Source organism: Gracilinanus agilis, chromosome 3, assembly GCF_016433145.1.
Source record: "Gracilinanus agilis isolate LMUSP501 chromosome 3, AgileGrace, whole genome shotgun sequence".
In the NCBI taxonomy this organism is placed as follows: domain Eukaryota; kingdom Metazoa; phylum Chordata; class Mammalia; order Didelphimorphia; family Didelphidae; genus Gracilinanus; species Gracilinanus agilis.
Genome location: NC_058132.1, coordinates 578,646,687 through 578,673,300, shown reverse-complemented (window position 1 = coordinate 578,673,300; position 26,614 = coordinate 578,646,687).

Here is a 26,614-nt window from a genome sequence, read left to right as displayed (position 1 = left end):
AAATATCTGTGTACATTTTAAAAGTGTAATTGCAGGGGGCAGCTGGGTGGCTCAGTGGATTGAGAGCCAAGCCTAGAGATGGGAGGTCCTAGGTTCGAATCTGACCTCAGGCACTTCCTAGCAGTGTGACTCTGAGCAAGTCACTTGACCCCCCTTCCCCCCCCCCCCCCATAGCCTAGCCCTTACCACTCTTCTGCCTTGGAGCCAATACACAGTATTGACTCCAAGACATGGAAGGAAAGGGTTAAAAAAAAAAAAAGAACCAATACACAGTATTGATTCTAAGATGGAAAGTAAGGGCTTAAAAAAAAGTGTAATTATAAATCCTATGGCTTAAGAACTTCTGAGATTGTTTACATTCTCTTGAGTTGAAAGTTCTTATTTTTCTTCCTTTGAGTATCATTGATTTAGAGCTGGGACTTAGAAGTCATCTACTTTGGTTATATCTTCATTTAATTTCACTTTTTGAATTTAATCATTAACAAATGCAACTATTTCAATATACAAAGAACAGGAAAGGGGATAGTATAGCCCATCATAAACTTCTTGTTACTTATAGTCTTAAAAGTGTATATTAAGTGTAACAAATCAATAGCAAGTTTACTTTGGTGTATTTCTTTCTGAATGATTTCCTTCTGCCTATTTTTAATGATTTGATGATGTTCTTTCTTTTTCATTTTTTTCCCCCTGTCACCTCCTACTAACCCCCTTCCCTCTTCCATGTAAACATAGACATTGTCCTATATCAGAAAATTTGCCTGTAAAGTCAGGCAAAACAAATCAGCGTAGTGATCGTGTCTGAAAACAAACATTCTCATTCTGCATCGTCGTCAGGTTTTTAGAGTCATGATTTTCCCTGCTTTGATCAGAGTTCTGAAGTATTTCAGAGTTGTTATAAGTTGAAAGAGTTTTCCTAGAAGACAGGAAAGATAGCTCAAGAGCTCCTGGTAATAACCTCAATCACAGCTACTTTGAATCCCAGACCTACTGGGCAACCTCTCTTCACTCAGTTTCCTCGTCTGTTAAATGAGGGGACGCAGGTTGCAGGCTCAGGTGCTTTCTAGGTTTCCTCCCAGATATAAAATTTTGATTCCTTTGATATTGAAAGCATGACCCCAATATGATATCACAACATAAAGCTGATAGACTTTATGATTTGGATTTAAATGCAGCCAGCTACTGTGATCACTTGTCAATTCCTAGCAGCGAGACACCAGACCACATCCAAAATGAGAGAAAAGGGTTGATAAGTATCATAAAGACTTATATGGTATGAGCCAGCTTTTCACAGATCCTGAACAATAGAAAATGAATGCAGTGTCAGTTTGAAAAGAGATCTCTCCTTAGAGATCCTGAATAAAAGTTATTCACTGAATCAGAACTGGAAGGGACCTCCAGAGATTAGTCTTAGAATATTTGCCTTGAAATACTCAATCCATTTACAACACGTGACAAAGATTTTTAGCTTCTCATTTTGTCTCCTGATTGATAATGAAATTTATTGCTTTAATATCTCAAAGTTCAATTGCTAATTACCTACCCGGAACACACTTGTTAAAGATATTCATACTGTTTTCATTCTAATGGTTTTGTTTTTCCAAGGACTTGTAAATCTTATGCACAGAGGTTTAATTGCCTTCTGCAAAGAGAAGAGGAAATTATGAAAATGTCTGGCGTGGGCTGTAAGAAAAGAGAGAATTTATCTCCATTTCCGCCTTTCTTGAAATGTTTTAAGGTTAATAATTGAATCACTTATGGTAAAAGGCACATTACGTCCAAAAAGTGGCATGTGCTTCCTGATGATAGGAGTTTTGGGCTTCCTGGAATTTATTACAGTTTCATGCAAGGATATGAATATACCAATGATCAAATGCATTTTTGTAATTATTGCAGAAAATCCAAAGTATTTCTAAATTTTAAAATTGTGAACTTCTAAATGCTTGGTTTTTCATTTATGTTGTTATATTATCAGAATTGGAATTTCAAATCATAGTTGCCTCTCATTTAATATCAGTATGTTGTACATTTAATCTTCTTAGGGAATATTATTTCCAGATGTAATAAGAATAGTTACCTGCTATTTGTCTGCTTTTCTTGAGTTGTTTTCTATGCCTCCTGCATGTCAACATAGCAAAGTTAATTAAGCCAGCTCATAGATCTACTGATAATTTACTAGATCGTAAGTTATCATGAGTAAGATATCCAGAAAGGCTTATTTTGCCAATTAGCTTAGAGACAATCTTTAAAAAGGTGCTAAGCTCTCCAGATAGAGCAATAAATCAGGTTGTTACTCTTTGTCATAAATACTAATTTCCGCTAATTATGAGATCATGCCTTTTCACAAGTTTGGTGAGCAAGTGGTAAGAGTACTACTCCAGCTGTGTGACCCCCATTGCCCACCCTTACCACTCTTCCACCTATGAGCCAACACACAGAAGTTAAGGGTTTAAAAAAAAAAAAAAAGGGAAAAAAAAGAGTACTACTGGCTTTAGACTCAGAAGACATGACCTCCCATCTCCATTTTTCACTTAGTTCCTATGTGACCCTAGGTGAGTCTCTCTAAGCCTTGATTTCCTCAGCTGTAAAATGGGAATAATCCTGTCTATATTTCCTATATCTCATATTGTTCTGAAGATCAAATAAAAAGCACTTTGAAATTAGGAAGCACAATAAAATGTCAGTTATTACATATCTTTAAAAAGTAGTGTCACCTTGTCTTAGAACTTTTATCTTTCTTTCTAGGCTGTTTCTTTGTACTATAAAATGGCATCCCAACCATTTGGTATACTTTGGAACTTAGCGAATTTCACAGAAAAGGTACGTTTTGAAACAATACATTTTAACTTTAATACATTTTTTATCAGCATGCTTAATGAAACTGTAAGTTGCCCATCCTTTCTAGATTTCAACTTGAAATTACGTTAAAAAAGTAACTCAACTGTCCATATCCTTTGACCCCTCAATCACACAATAAAGCAAAGATCCCCAAAAAGATTAAAAGAAGCAAAGGTCTAATATATGACAAAATAATTATAACTCACTCTTTAAAGTAGCAAAGATCTAGAAACAAAGTGGATATCCATCGATAAGAAACTGTGATATTAAGTGAAAAAAAATTGTGGTTTTAAATTCTGATGGAGTATGAATGTATAATAAGAAAATTTAAATGGTCGCATTCAATGATAATAGAACATTATTATTCAATAAGATGAAAAGATGTGACAAATTATGAGAAACATGAGATTTGTATGAGCTGATGAAAATAAAATAAACAGAACCCAAGAAAAGATATACATAACTGCAAAAATGTAAATGAAAATATCACCAAAAGGAAACTGACCTTTATCTACTGGAAAAATCAGTGAAAGGACACAGAAAAGAGAAAATGAAACATCTTCTTTTTTAGGGGAAACTAAGATAGAATATTGTTTATGCACTCAAACAAGGTTTTTACATTGCAATTTTTTGCTTAATTGTTTTTCTTTGTCATAAAAGAAGGGTTCAGCAAAGTGGATTTGGGATGTATCTGCCATAAGACAAAATGCATTGCTTATAATGAACCCAGTTTCCCCAGAGACTGAAGAAGGGCAGTCTGAGTAACGAGGATAGATCCTTAAAAGCAGAAAGATTGTTAAACTAGATGTTGTATATCTGCTGTTGGGACTTACTGAGTTGATGCTGGAGACATTCTTTTGTGAAAACAGGCACAGACAGAGGACACTCTGGGGTGAAGAGAAAGACTTTGGAAGCTGTAAACAAAAAGGGTAAACAGATTCTCCAATCTGTTCCTAATTTCCAGCTTGCTCCCCTAGAGACCCTTAACTCCATAGAAGGTCATTCTTAGTTCCAAAGGCAGAGATCTTTAGAGCAAAGAGCAGGGTCTTTGCCATGAGCTGACACTCTCCGGCTTAGTCTTTTCTTTGGACTTCTCTTCTTGTACAGAGGTTGAGATCTCCCTTTCAGTAACTTCATCCTAGCTATAATGAGCATTTCCCAATAACAACCAATCTTAACAATTTCTGAAGGATGGTCTTTAAAGCAAGTACTGTGTATTTGCCCAATAACTACCAAAAGACTCAGGTTTTGCATACCCAGTTTTCAAGTAATAAAATTAGTTAGCATTTACAAATAATGCGTTTGTTTTGAAAAGCTCTTTACCTATTTTATCATTTTATGTTTTGGCTCATTTGATCCTCATAGCAACCTTGGGAGGTAGATGCAATTTTCTCCATTTTAGGAATGAAGGATCTAAGGCTGAAGAAAAGTTAAATGACATCCAGGATCACATCGAATCACTTATAAGTATCTGAAGGGCAGCAGCTAAATGACTCAGTGGATAGTCAGGCCTAGAGACAAGATATCCTGGGTTCAAATCTGACTTTAGATCCTCCCTAGCTGTGTGACCATGGGCAAGTCACTTAATCCCTGTTGCCTAGCCCTTATGGCTACTCTTCTGCCTTGGAATTAATACACAGTATTGATTCTAAGATGGAAGGTAAGAGTTTTAAGAGTGTCTGAAATCAGGCAGATCCAAGCCTTCTTGACTAGAAGTTGGGCTCACACCACCTCTCTACTTCAGTCTTTTCTTTTCTCAGGGAATGAGTCCTTTCTAATATACTTCAAGGGTCAAGGGTCCTCCACTGGCCCAGCCACATTCCTCTCCTTTTCATATGTAGATGAGGACAACCAAGGGTTGAAAGGAATTTTGAGGGTTATACAATTATAGTATGATAGCTTTAGAGCTTGAAAGGACCTTTGAAACTATCTAGCCATGGAATTCTTAATTTTTGGCTGTTTGGTGAAGCCATAGCATGTTGGTGCTGGTCCATAATACTCCAGAGTGGGATCCAAACCAGATTAAAATACTTGAGGTGGTAATATAAACATGGATGACAGAATGGGGGCAGCCAAGTGTCTCAGTGGATAGACTGCTAGACCTGGAATCAGGAAGACTCCTCTTTCAGAGTTCAAATCCAACCTCAGACACTTAGGAGTTGTGTAATCCTGGGCAAGTGACTTAAACCTGTTTGCTCCAGTTTCGTCAACTGTAAAAATGAGTTAGAGAAGGAAATGGCAAATCATTCCAAGTGTCTTTGCCAAGAAAATCTTAAATGGGCTCCCAAAGAGTCAGACACAACTGAAAAATTACTAACCAATTATATAAAGAATTGTATAAATATGTGTGGTTTTCTATATCAATATGTGGCTTACAGAGATTTTTATGCATGGTTTAGTGGCCGATATTTTATTTGACTTCAATACCACTGGCACATATTTGTAATAGAAGGAAATACTAAATTTCAGTTAATTTAGTGAAAATAAAGATGACATTTCTTTCCCAACCAAGTTCACAGAATCTCTCCAAAATCTAGAACCCCTGGATCAGGCTAACTCATTCAATTACTAGATAAGGAAATTGAGGCCAAGGAAGTTAAATAGTTTCATCAAGGTCATGTAGCTAGTTGGGGGTCAGACCTGACACTAGAACCCAGGGCTCTCTGTCCAGTGCTCTTTCTATCATTCTTCACTAATATCTTCTAGTTGTTTTTAATGAAAGTAGATAATCTAATTAAAAAGCAAAAAAATTATCTTTGACATTAGAATGTAAACATGGATTATCTAATTGTTCTCTGCTATGGGCATTGTGCAGATATCTCTATCTATATAAATGTAGGAAGACTTCTCTGCCTCCCTGATTTGCTGCATATCTCCGAAGTACCAAAATTGATTTCTTGAAATGCTAATTTGAAAACAGCAGAGATAAGATTCAAGGATGCTTGTTCTTGGATAAGGATTATTTATTAAAGGAAAGACTGGGCCTTTGAAAATTATAATCATAATTATCACTAAAAACCCAATTCTCAATTTCTTATTAAGGCAAAATCCCCATTGAGGTTAACATTAAGGATGGCTGCTGATTACAGTGGGATTTCTATCTGAACAGAGGTATGTAATCAAATCTGAAATGTCATTCAAGCAGCCTGTCTTTCCAAAGCAGCAGTAGGTTATGTTTTTTCTTAACATCCTGATTTGTGGCGGATAATGGAAGTCTGTCAATAGTAAGTCAATAAACATTTCTTAAGCATCTACTACTATGTGCCAGGCACTATGTTAAGTGAGTGGCAGTAGACAGAATCAGAAGTACTTGGGTTCAAATATATCCTCAGAGACTTCCTAGCTATGTGACCCTGAGCAAGACACTTAACTCCAGTTGCTTAGTCCTTGATACCCTTCTGTCTTAAAATTGATGTCAGAGGATAAGAATTATTAAAGAAAAAAAAATTGGAGTAGCTAGGTAGCTTAGTGGATTAAGAGCCAGACCTAGAGACGAGAGGTCCTGGGTTCAAATCTGGTTTTGGACATTTCCTAGCTGTGTGACCCTGAGTGAGTCACTTAACCCGCATTGCCTAGCCCTTACCACTCTTCTGCCTTGGAGTCAATACACAGTATTGATTCTAAGACAGAAGGTAAGGGCTTAAAAAAAATAAGAAGAAAAGAAAAGCAAGTCAGAGGACCTGAGTATAAATCCCTGAATCCCGGTTCTTTATACAATCTGTGTAACTTCAGGTAAGTCATTTCATTTTTCCTGTCTGCAATTTCTTTATCTGTAAAATGGGTGCCTGGATGAGTGAGGAAGCACTCTGAAGGACATGGCCTCTGAGGTTTCTTCCATCTCTAAGTCTATGGACCTATGATCCCAAGTTCAGCCTATTGGAATAGCATGACTTTTGTGGAAACATTCGTTGTATTAATTGTGAAAGCCATACTGAGACCTGGAGTAAAGAGTTTTAATTTGAGTCAAAAGTTGTCTCTTTGAGGTTCTTGGAAGGTGCTTTAATTTTTTTTTTTTAACTCTTACCTTCCATCTTAGAGTCAATAATGTGTACTGGTTCTAAGGCTGAAGAGTGGTTAGGGCTAGTCAATGGGGTTTAAATGACTCTCCCAGGCTCACACAGATAGGAAGTGTCTGAGGCCAGATTTGAATCCAGGACCTCACATCTCTGGGTCTGGCTCTTAATCCACTGAGACACCTAGCTACCTCCACTTAAATCTTTTAGTAAAAATTAAGTCAAACTATGGTTAAGCCTGGAGGATGTCTTTCCCAGCCCCTTCCAGATGCTAGTGTCTTTCAATCTAAAGTGTCTTCCTATTTATACGTATCTTGTATATACACCTAATTATATGTGTATTATTAGAATGTAAGCTTCTTGAGAACAGAGGTTATTTTGTTTATTCTTCATCACAGTGTCTGGCATATAATAATTGCTTAATAAATGTCTACTGATTGATTGTCCGTACATTTCATTCTGGACTGCTGTCAGCACTGAGATAAAAAGAGCTGCTTGCTTGGGTCCGAAGACCTGCTGAAGTTGGAGGGATGTTTGATTGGTTCTTTGGATTAATGATAGATTCCTTCTCCTTTTCATTCTCTTTGCTGATGTTCCCAGGAAACATGACCACTTGGCTCTGTCCAAGTAGTTGGATTTGCTCTAATCTTCCTGAACCACCTGCTAATGGAGGGACAGCATCTCCTAGCCTGTACATTTTTCTCTTGGAAGAAATTTGACTTGTGTGGTGTGTGTGTGTGTGTGTGTGTGTGTGTGTGTGTGTGTGTGTGTGACATCTCATGGACTCTAGAATCAACAGATCTTTCACTTCTTTTCTTTTGGTTCTTATTCCACCTGGAGAGTCCCTGATGAGAAAGGGTCTAAGCTGACTTCTAACTAGGAACTTCATCTAGACCCTAAATTTCTCTAGTTCTACCAACTGATGCATTTCTGTTCATTCTGAAGGCCAGTAGCATCTGCATTACCTGGGCCAGGTATGGAAGTTCTAGAGTTCTCCCAAGTTCCTTTGGGGATAGTCCTTTCCAAATGGTAAGTATCATGACCTTTGGGAAGAGAAATAATGCTAGCTTCAGGTTATATAGCTGATATAGCTGGAAGAATGGAGGCCCTAGAATTAAGAAGCACAGAGCCAGAAAATAGTTCAGGACAGAAAATTGAGGTTGGGACAGGAGTATCTGACTTAGGGAAATAAGAGGGGTATATCTAGCCCCTCAGGGCAGGAGGTGGTGAATAAGCTTTTTCAGGGGGATGGCTGCTAGGAAAAACATAGTCTTAGTGTCTTTCGGTGTCATCTGGGTTTTTCAAACCACCTAGGAAGGACCTTTATTGATGTCATGAAGATTCAGAACCATGGCTAAGGGTTGTTGTTCTAAGGGTGGTAGAGGACCCCTCAAAGGAACAAAGAATAAATGCCAATCCAACTGCACAGGACCTGCTACAGTGAACTATCTCCAGGGAGTTCCCTCCCATGCATAGCCCTGGGGAAGAAGAACACATTAATCCTATACTAGGGCAATCCTAGCCTGAGCCATTTCATTGTCCAGCCTGGAGTCTGGAAGATCTGAATTCAAATTCAAACACTAGCTGTGTGACCCTGCAAGTCACATAACCTTGTTTGCCTCCATTTCCTCATTTATAAAATGAGTTGGAGAAGGAAGTGGCCAACAATTCCAGTCTTTGCTAAGAAAATCTCAAATGGTGTCACAAAGTTGGACATGACTAAAAAGAGCAAACAAGAACAATGCTCCAGCTCTGGCCATCTCTGTTCTTCATAGCAATATGCAAGGGCAGCCCACCAAGCTCCTGACTCTGAGACTAGGACCAATACCTTTAGGTAGGAAGGAATAGAAAAGAGATAAAACCAGGCATATAGCCAGACAGCCTCAAGCATGTTATTTTTCAGGCTATGATAGAAGGGAGTGCAAGATGACTTTGCTGAAGGTTGTTTTCTATTTATTGCATGATTATATCAAATTTTCACTGGGACTCCAGTCCCATCCTTTAGGAAAGATCAGACAGCTCTGGCATCAGGGTAGCACATTCATCTTTGACGTCATGTCCACTCAGGTATTAGGACTGCTCTAACTATTTTAGAAAGATAAGAAGAATCTTCAAACTCAAAAAAAGAATTTTCAAACCTTCAAGTCACAGGCAGAAAGTGTCAGTAATCTAGGATAAACAAAATTTCCATCCTAGAATAGAAGATTAGAGACTTCAGTGGGAAGTCCAGAGATGAACCATGGGCAGAAAGAGGGAATGCTGAGTAGCATCAGTAGAGCTTCACTTTTTGTTGTCCTTCATCCTAGAAGAGAACCAAAATGATAGCACTGGTGATGTATTTTAACTTGCCTGCAAATTGGATTCAGTTGAAGAACTGCACAAAGTTGTCAGCTTCACTTGTCTAGTGGCAAGACAAAAGTCAGGATGACTGGTGCTGGCTTGAGATGCAATGGATGATCTTGGCTTCTTTGTTACTAACCAAGCTCTAAGTACTATGTAACTAAATGCTAAGTACTCTAAACTATGGTAGTGCCTGCTTTTGCCACCTTCATAATTATTGGAACAAATTTTTCTCATCCATCACTTTTGCTGAGCAAAGCCTTCACATGTCTAGGGGAGATACCCCTTTAATTCGTTGATAGGTTTGAGGCAGTCAGGGGATTTACTGTGTCTAATACAAACATTTGAAGTCTTCTTTACATAGTCTTTTTTTTAGTCTCTGTGTGCAATATGTATGTAGGTATGTATTTATATATGAATATAAGTATATATGCATATATGTCAGAATTCGCAGATAATTTAATAGTTATTCACCTAAGGTATAATTTGCTTCCTAATATAAGTACGTGTTATGCTCAATAAAGGAATATTCAAGGAACAAAGAGAGAGTTGGAGAAATTATTCTATGAATTGCACGTAATGCAAAAGAAGAGGTGACATATTTTACCTTCCCCTTCCTAATACAAAATTCAACCATTTTCTTTAGGAGCTTTTATTGCCTGAATTATCTGGTTGCCTCCACTCTTCCTTTTACTTTGTCTACCTTACTTCAGCCTCTAGGTGATTTCCACAACACTCTATTTTATAAAAATGAATTATTATTTGCGAGGTGATTTATTGTTTTTAGAAAATTATCCACACTTATTTTTTAAAGATATAAATTCTTTACTTACAATTTATTCAAAGCTATCATTTAATAAGAGCTCTGAAATATTTAATTTATCAGAAAGTGAGGGCAATTTTCCCCTAGGGAGTGGATAGTGGTTTTAAATTTTAGCTGCAAAAATTTCTATATCTTAAAATAGAAGCAGGATTTCTCTCTGTTTCATATTTTTCCAAGATATCCCAAGTCCTTTTTAAACTGTCTATTTATTATTAAATACAAGCAATTTAGCTCTTTTGTAAGGTTATGCAAATAACTTGCCCAGAATTAGCATTTAACATGCAGTTCTTATAGCCACACAAATGTTTTGTATAAAGTTGTTTTAAAAAGATTCAAATCTCTATAATTAGGAAGGGAAAATATATTAATGGGAATAAAGGGATACTTTCCTAATCTCTCGGTATGTAAATTAGCTTATAATTTCTATCATTTACTTTAGAATCAACAGAACAATGGGGCTTTTATTCCCCAATATTGCAGCCTCTCTCATGCTTCTGCTTGACAGTATGTGCCTCTATATGTCTATCTAAAGGGAATATGACACAAAATGTTAAATTCTTTAGTCTCGTGGGCATGAGATGGCTGGGTAACTTGTGAGTGAAGGATTGAAGCTGATATGCCTTTTCTGTTTTCAGAGATGTCACTTGAAAAGTTACCAAAGTGGAACATGGGCTACCTAGAGATCAAATCTCAACTTTATTATCCTATCACATCTTCCTTTTCTGCTTCTCTTAATTAGGCTAATCCTAAACTTGATTCTGTGTCTGTCCTTTTCTGACACCTCCTGACTCCAAACTTTAATTGTTGAGAGAGTCCTTGTAGAATGTAGAGGGTCATATCTTACTCTTACAAAGGATTCTGGGCCATTCCATTTCTATCCTGGACTGTGGAGGCCTCAGGCTATATAACCCTTAGAGTAGGGATTCTTAATCTGAGATCCATGAACTTGTGCTTGTTAACATTTTGAGGACTGTATTTCGAAAAATAATTGACTTCCTGTTAATCTTATGTATTTTATGTATTTGAAACATTATTCTGAAAAAGGTCTACAGATTTTACCAATCTGTCAAAGGTGACCAGGATGCACAAAAAAAGTTTAAAACTCCTGCCTGTGAAGGATATTACAATTAAATTTTCTGGAAATGGTATCTTAATTTTATAGTTATTATTTACTAAATTAAAATTCTCTGGAGGCTGTTATTTTATTTTTTATAATTTTTAATTTATTATTATTTACTAAATAGCAAAAAGTTATCCAGAGAAAAAAAGAGAAGCATTAGTCATTTGTGGCCAGCCAGCTCTTTCAGCTTCTTCCCCTGCTAGCAGGCTGAGACAGCCCAATGGTTCCAGGGGGGAAAAAGTGACTTCCTGTCCCCATCATCAATTTATGTTCTTTGTGATATCCCTTTTCCAAGCCTCTCTGTGTGGAGGACAAGAGGTGACTCTTCCAGAGCCAAGAGGTAACCACATGGTGTATAGAATGGCCCTATAGCCCATGGGTAGTGTTTCTTCACTTGGCCCTTCCTAACTTATTTAATTACATCACCACTCAAGAGACTTCTTTACAGATAAACAAAGAATCTGTCCCCACCCTGCCTCAGTCAAGAGGGAGAAGCCAGCTCCTATCTTCAGTCTTAAGATTAAACTTTTTTCTTTTTTTTTTGCTTTAAAGTCAAAAGATTATTTGGGGGGCCAAAAAGAGGTACAAATTGATCAAGTCCTTGCCCATTCTGCCCATACACTCTATGTAACCCTGTGTATATGCTTCCGAGCTCAAAGGATAACCAGAAGGATCTTTTCCTGTTTAGCCTTCCATGTACTGAATAGAATCCTGTTTTTCTCCATGAGCCAGTTTCAGGGTAAGTTGTTGAGGGAGCACATTTCAAACAAGCAAATCCTCTGTCGCTGAAACATAGTCAAATAAACTTTACAAAGAAGACAGGGCAAAATACTGGACCACTTGGCCAAATTTCTAGAGAGAGTTGTAGGTCATGGATTCTATCTTTTTTCATTCTGGAAAAGTACAGAATATTCCACAAACATTTGTTCAATTACTTTCTGGGAAGAATTAACTTGCCAAAAAGACCTATAATGGAGGAGGATTATACCAAATTTAATGAGAATTGCTATGTGGAGACATCCTTTTAATTGGGATATTGGGATAGAAAGTTTTATGAGGGCATTTCAGGTTCAGGTCATCACCACCAGAAATCACAAAAGGATTATCTGAAAGAGCCAGACTTAGTGATCAATACATATCATGCGAGGAAATGGTAGAAACTATTCAACATATTCAACTACAAAAATGTAGTACCCACTGAATACTTAGTAAGATGTAACTTGTGGCTATAATTACACATTGGAATTTCACTCTTTTATGGACTGACAGGTGACAAATTCCCCTACTATAAATACAGATATCAAAATATCCTCGGGAATTCAGCCAATAAATTGTACTAAAAGTGGAATATCATAGACCAAACTATTGCCCACAATTATCTGGACATAACACTGGTCCGCAAAAATTTAAAAACAATGATGTTACCATATCAAAAGCTCATAATTTTCAAATCTACCTGGAACAAAAAGCTTTCACAATACAGAGACATAACAGAAGTGAAAATCAAGTGGAAACAGAAATTACATATCATTCTTGTCAGTGTCTCTACTAGAGTTGTACCAATGGTACTCTCAAGGAATTTACAGAAAACAAGTTTAAATGCTTACTTACTGATATCCTAATGCTTTTATTCAACCACAAAAAAGTAGCTATTTTATCTATCTGTACAATAACTTATAGAACCTTAAATATTCAAGAATAGTAGGACAGTAACTTGAACTGGGATCAATTCTATCTAAACTCCAACAAAAAAATGATCAGAAAGTGTTAATGCTACTGCTGATTATGATGATGGTGGACTTGTTAGTGATCATTTGATGTACATGGGTAAAATAAAAAGGGCATTAAAGAGCTTCATTTCATGTAAATCATTCTAAAACTGCCATTGTATTTATCATTCATCTAAAGGTCCTGGAGCAAGTCTTTTTTTGTTGTTGTACTTAATATTCTGCAGACCAAAGGACTTTTCTTAAAATGAATAAAATATAGGAATGCAAATTCTTTTGTAGGTTCACTGAAAGCATCTTTGGGACAAATCTAATAGTATAACAGACAAGACAACAGGGATAATACATACCGTATCCTGATCCCATGTAGTTTACATTTTTTTCTGCTAGATTTCTAGTATATTCTATATTATGGAGGAGGAGATAAAGAAGAGTTTCCAGAGAAGGGGAAGAAGAAGAAGGGATTGCTTTTATAACAGGTAGGAGGGAAGGGTTGTAGGTAAAGAAAAAACAATGTATATAATAGGGGGAAAATAAGCCAGAATAATCAGAGGTTTTCCAGATTACAACTGTCTTAACAAGCAAGCAGAGCAGTTACAATAGATTCCACAAAAAGGATTCAACTTTAAACCATTTATTGAACAGTCAGGGAACATACAGTGTCTATTGCAAATGCCTCTTATCTTCCTTCAATGATATCAAAATATCATCCAGACTTAATAGGTATAAAATTATTCATTTATACCAAGGTAAAAAAGAGACTAAAAGCTTTGATCTTGAAACCTGAGGTAGCACTGAACCACTATAAGAAAGTGATACTTAAAAACACCTTAATGGTATTGTTTTTTTTCCCAGGCAAAATACATAAAATGTAATGTTATCAAGGAGAAAGTTTTAGATGCATTGTTAATACATTTATTGACACCTTAAAATCAGAGCTCAATGAGAAGAAAATAGTTATGGTTAATATTTTCATAATAGCAGTCAACTTTGATTTTTGGAACCATAAAATGAGCAATGACAGAAAACAAAAACCTGTAAAATATTAACAAAACAAAGAAAATTTCATCCTAAGACAGCTTTAGAAATATGAATACTTCCTTATCCAAAAGGAAGAAAAAGACGGATAGATATTCTCATAGAATAGATAAACAGGTTAAAAACTTGTAGAAATACTTTTGAGACAGCTATCACTAAGCAACAGCAAAAAGGTGTTGGCTAGCCCATTGTAGAACACAATGACTAAATCTACCTGCCAGGTCCAGTGATACTGTCCTAAAATCCAGTATTAAAAAGATCTGGCCAAATTGAACTATATAAAGCAATTTTGGAAATGTAAACCAAAATTACTGTAGTATGATAAAATAATAGCTAAAGAAAGAAAGGGAAAAGACTGCCTTTTTTCCATTCTCTAAGGTGGAATTCCAATTCTGAACATTTTAGGGTCTACTCATTTCAGTTTCCATCAGGGCTCTCTGCTGTGACAAGAAAATCATGTTCAATAAAAATTACCTCTTTCCTGCTAAAGTGATCTACTTGATATCCTTTGGGCCATCAGGTAGATTTCGATTCTCCACTTATCAGTTGGACTACCTTAGTGAAGAACAGTTTTGCTCAATGAGAAGAATAGGAGAAAATACAAAGTTCCAAAACAAGCTTGAGACCTTGGTGTGCTTACAGATAATTCACTCATATCCCTCTGAATGATGACATTCTAAATGTATTTGTTTTCCTGAAAGGCAACATTTTGCAAAACGGTCATTGTGGTAAGAACTGTAGGGTATCTTCATAAACAATTTACAAAGTTAAGGACCAAATAAATTGTACTTCTAGAGGAATTTAGCTTTAGCTAAACATAAATGAGATAACTCATAGTTCTTATCTTTTCTAATTTATTTTATTTGAAATTTAAGGAAACCAATAGCAAACAATTGGGAATAAGTTTAGGGTCCTGCTGCAGAAAATAATCTAATTCTCTTCAGTTCAGCAAATATTTATGAAAATCCTAGTCTGCACTGAAAACTGTGGTAAGATCTTTGGGGGAAGAGAAAAAAGTTTAGATAAGACCCAGTTTCTTCCATCATGGAATTCACAGGTGATGTACTGTTGGCTACATTGCTTAGTATAGAGAATTATAACTTTTGTCATTCATATGTAATTCTTATTAGTCCCCAAACATTACAGAGACCATAGAGAACCAGGGATAATATTTTTATATGCCTACCTTATCCCTTGAAAATTATAATTACAGAGTTATTCACTGAAGCAGCTAGGTGGTACAGTGGATAGAGCTCCAGACCTGAAGTCAGGAAGACTTGAGTTCAAATCTGGCCTCAGATATTTAACTTTGTGACTCAGGGAAAGTCACTTAACCCTGTTTGCTTCAGTCTCCTTATCTGTGAAATGAGTTGGAGAAGGAAATAGCAAACCACTTCAGAATCTTTGCCAATAAAATCCCACATGAGGTCACAAATTTGGATATGGCTGAAAAGCAACTGAACTAGAACGAATAATTACAAAGATGCATAAAACCTATGGATTAAGTTTTAACCAGTATCCAAGGAGGTACAATGACATGACTTGTGGAAGTGTCACAGCCAGATCAAAGCACCAGAGAACGTTAGAGCTGGAAGAGACCTTAGTGATCACCTAGTTCAGGGACTTCATTTCACAGGTGAAGAAACAGAGACTCAAAAAGTCTATGGAATATGCTCGAGGCCATACAACTAGTTAATTGCCAGAACAATTAGGTACAGACTCGTAATTCCTGATTTGACATTCTAAGGTATCAATACAGAGACCAGAAATGAGAAAGGGCTGACTAATACCCTGCATTTAATTAGGGCTGATGAAACCTGTGTGTGCTTCTCAGAAGCCATAGGCCCCCCTAACTCAATCAAAAACTATGAGGTTTGTTCCCCAATTGACAAATGGTCAAATGATATCAATAAATAGTTTTCAGATGAAGAAATCAAATCTATCAAAAATAATCATATGTAAAAATGTTCTAAATCCTTTTTGATTAGATAAATGCAAATTAAAGCAACTCTGAGGTACCACCTCACACCTATTAAATTGGCCAATATGACAGTAAATGAAAATGATAAATGTTGGAAGAGATGTGGCAAAATTGGGACATTAATGCATTGCTGTTAGAGTTGTGAACTGATGTATACTCTTTGATCCAGTAATATCACTACCAGGTCTGTATCTCAGAGAGATTTTTTTAAAAAGGGGGAAGGACCTACTGGTACAAAAATATTTATAGTTGCTATTTTTGTGGTGGCAAAGAATTGGAAATTAAAGGGATGTCCATCAATTGAGGAATGGCTAAACAAATTGTGGTATATGATGATGATGGAATACTATTGTGCTGTAAGGAATGATGAATAGGATAATTTCAGAAAGAGCTAGAAAGACCTTTATGGACTGAAGAAGAGTGAAATAAGAAGAACCAGGAAAATATTATACACAGTAACAGCAATATTGTGGAATGATCAGGTGTGATAGACTTGGCAATTCAATGATCCTGGACAGTTTTGAGGTACTGATGATGAAGAATGCTATCCATCTCCAAAAAAAGAACTGTTGGAGTCAGAATGCAAATGAAAGCATACAATTATTAATTTGTTCTTCTGGGTTTATATTTTGGGGTTTTGGTTTTATAAGATCACACACTTAAAAAATGAACAATATGGAAATATATTTTGCATGATAATACAAGTATAATCCAGAACAAATCAGCTCTCAGCACCAGTATGGGGAAGGGAAGGGAGGGAGAAAGATAAGTTTAATCATATAACTTTGGAAAACTTGTGGAGAAATTTGTTATTACATTTAATTGGTAAAAAATAATATAAATGTATTAAAAAACAATGAGGTTTGGTTGAAAATATAATTGCCAGAGGAATGCAAGAGAGCATTGTCAGGGTTATGTATTTTAGTGTTTGATTGGAGACTCCAAACAGTGTCTCAGGACCTTCTAGTACCTCTTAAGGTACTAACTTGGTAGTCCTTCAAACCATTTGAAGAACTGCCATGTTTGATCCTCCGTGGTTTTCTGGGATTCCTAGGATAGGAGAGACCACAGGTGGCAGAAATACATGCTCCCTTATTCTTTGATCTCCCTGGTGCTATTCACCTCCATACCCCAGATTATATTCTATCTTCCCTTGTCCTTCTCCAAGAATCTAAAGGTTTTAGAAAAAATAACTTCTATTAGGCATTGTACACAGAAACTGATACACTGTGGTAAAATTGAATGTAATGGACTTCTGTACTAGCAGCAATGCAATGGCCCAGGACAATTCTGAGGAATTTAGGGAAAAGAACACTACCCACATTCAGAGGAAGAACTGCAGGAGTGGAAACACAGAAGAAAAACAACTACTTGAACACATGGGTTGATGCGGACATGATTGAGGATGTAGACTTGAAACAACCACACCAATGCAACTATCAATAATATGGAAATAGGTATTGATAGATGAAACATGTTAAAACCAGTGGAAATGTGCATCAGCTATGGGGGGGATTGGGGGGGGGGTGAAGGGGAAAGTAAAAACATGAATCATGTGACCATGGAAAATTTTTCTAAAAAATAAAATATTAAAAACATTAAAAAAAAGAAAAAAGTTTAGGGATCCCTGAAGGCAGTGTGGTATGTGGAAAAAATTCTGGATTTAACTTTGGAAGGGCTAGATTCAGATCACAGCTGCCACATTATCTGGGTGACCTTGTGTAAGTAACCTGAACTCTGGGTTTCAGTTTTCTCAGCTTTATTTAGGCTTTATTTAGTTCCCTTCTAGCTCTTTATTCTCTGACACTATGAATCTAGTGACCTGAGAGAGTTAATGTGTTGATGTCCTTGAATGCCTGCACATTCTACCAGAGATGGACTTGGAGAGAAGAATCTGAGACTTTTTGCATCAAAATCAAAATGTATTTGGGGCCATAGAGTTCAGTTTTAGTAAAAGAAAATCCTGGATGGAGATAGTCAGTGATGATAATTTGGTGCTGAAAGAGGAAATATTTTCATCATTGTATAATTATGAATAAAGGTGCTTATGAGTTATTAATGAGAACTAACTCTTAACAGTGTAAAGCAATTTGAAGTACCAGCTGTGGTCTATCTCTGAGAGGTATTGTACATTACACAAGCAATGAATTTAACATTTTAGCAACTTTAGAATGCTACTAAAAATCTCAGAAAAATTCTTAAAAGGGAAGGTATCATAGAGCCATAGAAAGTTATTTGAAAAAAGCAGAAATGGAGTTCCCCTTTTATTATTATTTTTAGAAAGGAACTTTGTCATTCTGTAGATCTTTATGAGAGTTTTGTTGAATTCTACCCTAAGTATTCCAATCTTTCCCAGGAGTATCTTGACCTTAAATTAGTACTTATAGTTTAGCTGACTCTAAGTTTTTCAGTTTAGTGGAAAGTTTAAGGTTGAAGAAGGTAAATGGATTAAATTGTTATTGTAGATTAAATCCTGAAAGAGAACATATTTCTACAAGTACCACTTTCTGCATTTATTTCCCCCTCTAGAACAATAACAACAATTGGTAAAATATCTGAAATGCATTTTCTTTCATGAATAATACATTCTTATATGTTAAAGTCACAGAAATGGGGAACAGTTCAACAGTAATGCCAGTATTAATGCTGTGCTTTTATGAAAAGAAATGTATATGACAATGTCAGCAATAGATGACCTTGACAATGCTGTTTCCTATACGATGCAAGATGTAAATGAAAGGCTGGAAGGATATTGACTCAATATTCAAAAATAAATTATAAACTTAGAAAAGGAGAAGAGGAAAATATAGTGATACTTACAGATGTTTTTATGTAGCAAATGAAAATAAGACAATAACAATTCAAGCTAGGAATATTTTCTACATAAATGAATTAGGGAGTTCTGGCAAGCGTTCCGTGAAGTCCAGCCATGGTGGTTACCACTGATAATGGGCTACCCCTTAGGTGACCTGCAAATATGAAAGGGGCTGTCAATATATACATATCTATGTGAGTGTATATACAGGTTATTATTATTATTACAATGGATATATATATATATATATGTATAAATGTCTCTCTCTTTCATTCTGAATCTCATGCAGCCCAAATTTGAAAATCTTGATGTGAAAATGCACAAGAAAAGTATTTTCCTGATAGCATTGTCAGGTATATGGTGACATCAAAGCAAAGCAACTGCAACTTCACCCCGTTAGTAATAACATTCATTAAACAAATTGGGCAGTGCTTCATAGGGTTATCTTAGATTGTCAGGATGAAAATCCTACTTGCATAAAAGAACATTTTAGACCAAAGGAAAAAACAACAGCCCTGACATGGGCTAATATAGTCATGTTTAGAGTCAAGAGAATAGCCAAGCTGGATTCTAGAATGTGAAGGGGGTTGCTATTCACTAAATACCCTGGTTAGTGGTTATAGACAAATTCTTCTGTGCTTTCCACAACAGAATGTTTTTGAATGTTTTAGGATAGCCCCTCATACTCTGAGAGTGTTTTGGAGAACTAAAGTACAGTAGTTAGGGCCAGTTTATGTGGGACAGTTTGTGTTGAGAAGATTCGGCTAAGACTGGGCAGAGTGATAGAAGGTTTGGGGGCACCTTTGAATGGCCTTGCAAGGAAACTCAATTACTCAGCAGGAAATTGGGAGGTACTATGGAATTTTAAACTGAAGAGTGACAATTTGGAAGCATTCAGTTGCTTATTAGAATCTAGAATATAAGTTCTTGGTAAATATTGGAATATATAGTTGGGGCCATGAATTATTTGTCATTTGTCTCTGAATACGCAGCATCCCCAAATAAAGGGATGTGAGATGCCATCAATTTGAAAGTTCTCCCCAATGATGTAAATTGTAATTATATATGCCTGTCTATTCTGTATATTTTTGTCTATATTCTCCTGAAAGTTTACCATGGGGGAGGGAGAAAAGTCCATCCAATATGTCCAAGGCTTTTCTTATTTCTTCTGACATCATGAAGATACTTTTGGAGCACTTTGTCTCTTTATCTGTCATTTCTCAATTTTACTACATGACCAGCCATTTTTTTCCTTCATATACTTCCTTGATGTGTTATAAATAAAAGGGGTCCAAGGGAGATGTATAGATGTACAATGATGTTGATGTATCTATCTGTACTCTTCCTAGCTGCAGATGATGGAGGAACACCAACTCCAATCACCCTTGACTGCTGCTGTAATTTATCCCTTTCTCTCTAACAGTTGCCCAAGAAGGACCCTCGAGAGGTTAGATAGATGGGTAACCTTTCCAGGTCCAACATGGGGTTGGATAGATTAGTATTGGGCAATTGATTTGCCTTGGATGATGTTTAGGATCTGACTGTGTTTGACTCCCTTCCCAAGGGCTGAGATATAAACCACTCAGGAAGGTACTTGTTGTTGAACATTCTTTATCTATACTCAGGGAAAGGATTACAAGAACAAGGATTGGGGATTGGAAACCCTGTTGATCTATTATCTATAAACTAGTTGACAATCAGGACTGGAGGCTATTGATCAGATGGAAGCTGGAGAGTTGCTCATTCCCACTACCTCTGGCCAGGCCTGGCCACAGCCAAGCCAGAGAATAGGAAAGCTATTGATGATCTTATTCTCTCAGCTTTCTCACTACCAGTGTTGGTGAGCTCTCACAGTCTATCAGGAAATATTCAGATTTATTCTTGCCCTCTTCTTCATAGACAACCCTGCCATCCTTCACCACCCACTCAGAGATTTCCCAGTCCAGAGACTCCTGTCCAGAGACCTCCAGAGAGACACTCTCCAAGTGGCTGTTAGGGGTATTTATACCATGGAGCCAACTGATGTTTGCCCCTGGCTCACAGCACCTGGGAACATTCCAAGTCTTTCAACTGCCATCCCTGTCAGTCAAGGTGGCATCCATCACTTCCCAGATTATGAATGTAACAGATGGCAACTTTTATTCTTGTTCTTTATTGGAGTTCTTTGTTGGAATGTGCTGTAGACTTCTCATATCACTTATACTTTTCCATTGACTTCTTTGATATGCTCATCTTTAGCTACTTGGAGTCACAAATGTCCCAGGTCTAGGTGCCCTATAGCAATACTAGTAAAATCTTTGTATTGAAAAGATTTACTTTTGCTTTTATGGGAAGCTTGGAGTTGGTAAAAGTGATGTGTAATTTCCTGAAAGCAATCCAACATGTTCTCTTCCTCCTTTTCAGTTGTAGGCCCAGCTCAATGTTCATCTGTGCCTTCTCAAAAAACCTTATGGAGGGTCTATTTAGATACATGGTGAAATCTGTCCTACAATCACTCTTCATCCATTTGGTTTTTTTCTGTGTGGATGGACAGGCCAAACCCTAAGTGATCATAAATCCATTAAAAGAAGCTCTGCAATTTTTTTTTTTTTGGCTTGGTTGAATCATATGATGCCATCTGAAATTAGAAGTATCTGGAGAACCCCACCATAGATGTGTTAGCAATCCTTTCTTAACCAGAATTCTGTTCTGGATATCCAACAACATGTTAAATGCCTTTGGTGAACATTCAACCCCCTCTTATTCCTCACCTAGTGTTTACTATCAGACTACTAAACGACATTATTTTTGTTTTGTCCCCAGATAACTTTCCATTTTTCATCAGTGCTTCTGCTTGGTTTGGACTCCAAAGAACATCACACCTTTCCCAGAAAAAGCTGATCACCTGAAATCTCATAAATGTACAAATTGACTCAATACTCATTACCTTCTCAACTCCTTCAAATGCCTTTCCCTTCTGATTGAAAGACTGGGGAGTCCAACAATGAACTCTTCCTAAAGCTTTCCTTTATAGGTTGCTCAGAACTTTCAGAACTTTCCACATAACTCTCCATTTTCCATCAGCAGTACTGCTTGGTTTCAGCTCCACAGAACATCATGTCCTCTGGTGGTGTTCTCCTTGTCTCCTTTTCAGCTTCTTTTTATATATCATCCTATCTCATTAAATTATAAACTTCTTCAGATAAGAGCCTTTCTTTTTTCTTATTTTTATCCCCAGCACTTAATACAATACCCAACATACAATAGGCTACCCCTTAGGTGACCTGTAAATATGAAAGGGACTGTCAATATACATGTATATATTTATCAAATTTAATTGAAAATTAAATTGTTTTTATTTCCTCCAAGGAATCCTAAATGATCTTGTATGTAAATAGGAAACATCTGATGAAGACCAATAGAAGTGGTGTTTTATTCTAGAATTGAATGCTTTTTTATAATTAATAAGCAATAAACACTTCTATATTTTGTGAGATGGTAAAGATGTGGTTCATTGGTGAATATCATTTATTAAAGTTTACTTGGTCACTACTGATGCCTTTGAACCTTCCTTAATGAGAGATTCATGTATAAATGACCTTCATAAAGAATTTATATAGATAGAAAAGTAAATAAAAAGGACAACAGTTTTTGTTCTCTCAGAAATCTTTTTTGGGGTAATAACAAGATTTGAGTTTTTTGTTTTCTCGTGACTGATATTTTCCTCTCCTTGAGATACCTTGCTCTCACTGATTTTCTTGTCACCAACATGCATCTCCTTTACACATACTTGCTTCAATCTGGATGCACAGACTTTCATATCATTTTCACACAGAAACAAGAGAAATTATTATGCAAAAAACCCTTGCATTGAACATCTCTGAAAAAGTCTGACATCCAAAGTACATAGTGAATTAACAAACACATATAAGGCTGAAAAATCATTTCTTAACATTTAAGTAGTCAAAAGATATCAATAGTTTTCAAAAAGAGAAATGAAATCTATAAATAACCACATGAAAGAATGCTCCAAATTATCAATAAAAGAAAAGCAAATTAAAACAACTCTGATGTTTCACTTCACATCAGCTAATTGGTAAAGATGATGAAAGGCAGAAATAGCCAGTTTTGGAGATGCTATGGGAAGACAGAGACACTAATAGACTATTGGTGGAACCATGAATTTTTTCAGAGATTCAGGAAAACAATTTGGAATTATAAGGAAAAAAGACTAAAGCATTCATATCATTTTGTCCAATTTATGCTCTTTGACCCAAAGAGGTCAAAGACTAAAGAAAAAATCTCATACATGTCAAAATAGTCATCCCAGCACTTTTTTTGATAGCAAAAAACCTTGAAAAAAAGCAAGTGATCCATTGATTGGAGAATAGGAAAACAAATGTGTTAAAGTAATATAATGGTATATATCCTTGCATGATAAGAAACAATGAAACAGATTTACAGAAACATAAAAAACTTATATGAACTGATATAGGGTTTAAGAAAGTGGAATCAGGAGAACCAAGCCTATGACTACAATAATTTAAATGAAGACATTAAAAGGCAATTGAATTCAGATTAAATGCAAGGGCCAACTTTGGTTACAAAAAAGCAGAGATGAAACTTATTTCATACCTTAGCTTGTATGTAAGGATGAGGTAGGACATAGGAAAGGCTTCATATGAGGAATATTGCCTATGATATATGACATTATTGACTGATAAAAAAACCTATCTGCTTGAGCCTTAATGGAATTTGGATTCCTGAAATAAGACTACAAAATTAATAAAATTTATTAAGTGACTACTGTGTGTCAGGAATTGTACTAAGTGCTAAAAATTTTATGCTACTTTTTCAACTTTAATTTGAGATGGAAATGCCTTCATTATATTCCAAGATAACTGGAAGGTTTCTAGGCCTTATGGTAAAATGAAGAAATGTATGTTATAAATAAACTGTGAATTACAGGTCAGAAATGGAACCAGTGCCAGTAGTATAAGGTAAGTTCTTCACATACACATATAAAATCAATTAAACACAGCATTTCCAAGTAGCAATTTCCTAAAGAGTCCCATAGGGACAGTCGCATGATTAAAAGTGTTTCTCTTGGACAGACTTCACTGCTTCTTAAAAAGCAGAAAACTCCAGTTAACATCTGTTGGAGATACATTATGGAAACATATTCCAAACTGTGATTCTTTTTAGTTATGTGGCACCACCTTCCCCCCCAAATCACAAAGTGGGTATCTCAACAGATGAATGCCAAGGAACTCTGGGAGTCCTATAGCTCCTAAAACTGTAAGCTCACAAGTTTCCACCAATTTATTTGCCTTTAATAGTCAGAGGACACAATTAGTTCAAAGGAAAAATGTTTAATTAATTCAATAATAAGAAAAGTAGCCATAACATATCAACCCCATAAACCTAAGGTGTACTCTCCCATAAATACACACAACAGTGGGAGGAGTGGATACAGACTCTATCAGCACAAAGAAACACTCATGTAGGGAACACGTGTGACCAAAGTGATCCATCTGTAGTGGGGCAACATGTGTGATGGAGGCATACACAGAAAGGGTCAGTTCCCACCTCCCCCACTATATGGCCACTAATATCTTTTAGGGATGATATTGTGCTACTCCTGATGTGATTCTGGACCTCTCTATCCTTTTACCATTTGGGTATCTTCAATCCTTCCCACTCCATCCTTTCCTCTGATCCTCAGCTTCTTTTGTCTGTTGTGTCACACCACTGGAATGTAAGCTCCCTGTAGGGTGGGACTGTTTTACCTTTTACCTGTGTTTGAATCCCTGCACTTAGCACACTGCCCGGAACATTGGAAAAACTTAACAGACATCTGTCGCTTGTCTGCCTCGCTACCTACCTTTCCATTTTTATTGTGTTACAGCCCTCTTCCCCATTAAGGTCTAGTTGGCACTCTCACACACACACACACACACACACACACACACAATACTCTATCCTTCTTGAGATCTATTTATCATCTCTGATAATCTGATAAGGACAGCTTAGTTGATAAGGAAATAACAGGACACAGAAGATCTTTTAGCTCATGCTTCCAGCTCTGTCTCCAGGAGCATGGAGTTTATTATATATATTTTAAGACTCATTTCACACAAAAGAACCCCCCCCCCAACAAAAAACTTCACAGATGCGCAGAAGTTACAAATTATGTCATATCAAAACACAAAAGGTCTCATTGGCTTCAGAATAGAACAAGGCCAAGGTTGAATTTTGACTGGGTTCTTATCAGAGAGCCAAGTCGGGGAATATTTTCTCAGGGTTGAATTGCCCCTGCTAAGGTTTTCCCTTGGCTGTACCAGGCAGCTGCATTCCTGGCCAGAGGGGAAGAGTATTAACCTCTTAAATGTAGGTTTGCTAGGAACTTAAAGCTTTTCAATAAGGCCACAATACTTTTCAACAAGAAATCACAAGGATCACAAAAGGGGTCAAAAGAGGAGTCTCAGATTTTTATCTATTCTCTTATTGGCTTCCTACACACTCTCTGTCTCCTTGCTTTGGAACTGCCTGTCTCTAATTCATGGAATGGACTTTCTCATTCCATCTAACTTTAGAATCTCTTTGTTTCCTTCCAGGCTCAGCTCAAATAACATCATCTAGACTCTAGATCCCTTTAAACTAGATTCCTTAAAGTAAGCCTCAGTACCACAATTTGAATGAGAGCTCTCTGAGTTCAAGGCACATCACAAAGAAAAGGAAATAATCCATTTCTCCTGCTCATTTCAGTTCCTTCCTCTGGTGGTGGCAAATGCTTCTCCAAATGATTGATTATATAATAACCCAGTAGCTGTACAATATAAATCAAGTCATTTACATGTCCCATCATGAGAAAGAATAGTACTTATGATTGCAGAATTTGAAGAAGCAAACATATCCTGATATAAATGATAAAGATGGCCACAAAAATCATGCACCAGACACTAAGAAGTGATTCATAGCAGTTATAGTTTAAGGGGTCTTAAAACTCTTCCCCTCTACTAGAATGTTTCATTTTCATCTTGGGTGTTCTGTGTACTAGAAGCCATAAGCTGGACTACTCCTAAATGCTACTGGGGAAGAGAAGAATTAGAATTGGGGTTCTAGGATCCTTCAAGCTGGTTCAAAGACCAAATCTCCCTGCTTTCTTCTCTGAGGACTTTATCTTTCATGGTGCCAGACGAGAGTACCAAGATTTACCTAAGCATTAAGATATGTCTGATTATTATAGGTTTCTTCCCCCACCCACCCATCCAACCTCATATTTCCAACACTACACATAATATAGGGTATAGTCCTTTATAGTAAAGCTCTTTCACATTCAGAAATTTGGAGCTGAAAGGGGCAGAAAAAATACTTTTACATAAATAAAAAGAATTAAATCATCTGCTAAGGAATGTCAGGTATTGTTCTTTCATAAGGGAACAGTTTGTTATGTGAAAGAAATAAGAAAATAATTTTAATAAAAAATGATAAAATCTGTGAGTAAAGAAACACAGTTTTCAATAGGTTATAAGTAGTTTGGGGCAGAAAGTGAAAAACATAAATATAAAGGCTTAAGTTATCTTTTAAAGGCTATAGGAACAGGTTCTCTTTCATTTTGTTTCTTGGTTTAAAGGGGGAAGAGTGAGAACTTTTGTAAAATTTTATAAAATGTAGTATGAAGAAATTCTCCCCTACAATAGGGTTATCCTGATGATCCTGAAAGACTATGAATGTAATTATATGGTCCTTCTCTGGAGATCTAGACTTAGCAGAAGGGGGTTAATTAGATAACCAAGCTAGAATTATTCAGAGAGAAAGTAGGTGACTACATACACAAAGAGAGAATTTGACACCATGAGATTATCAAATGGCATACCCACATACATGTTACATGATGAGAACTCACACTAGGTAAATCATGCAGGTGTTATAGTGATTCA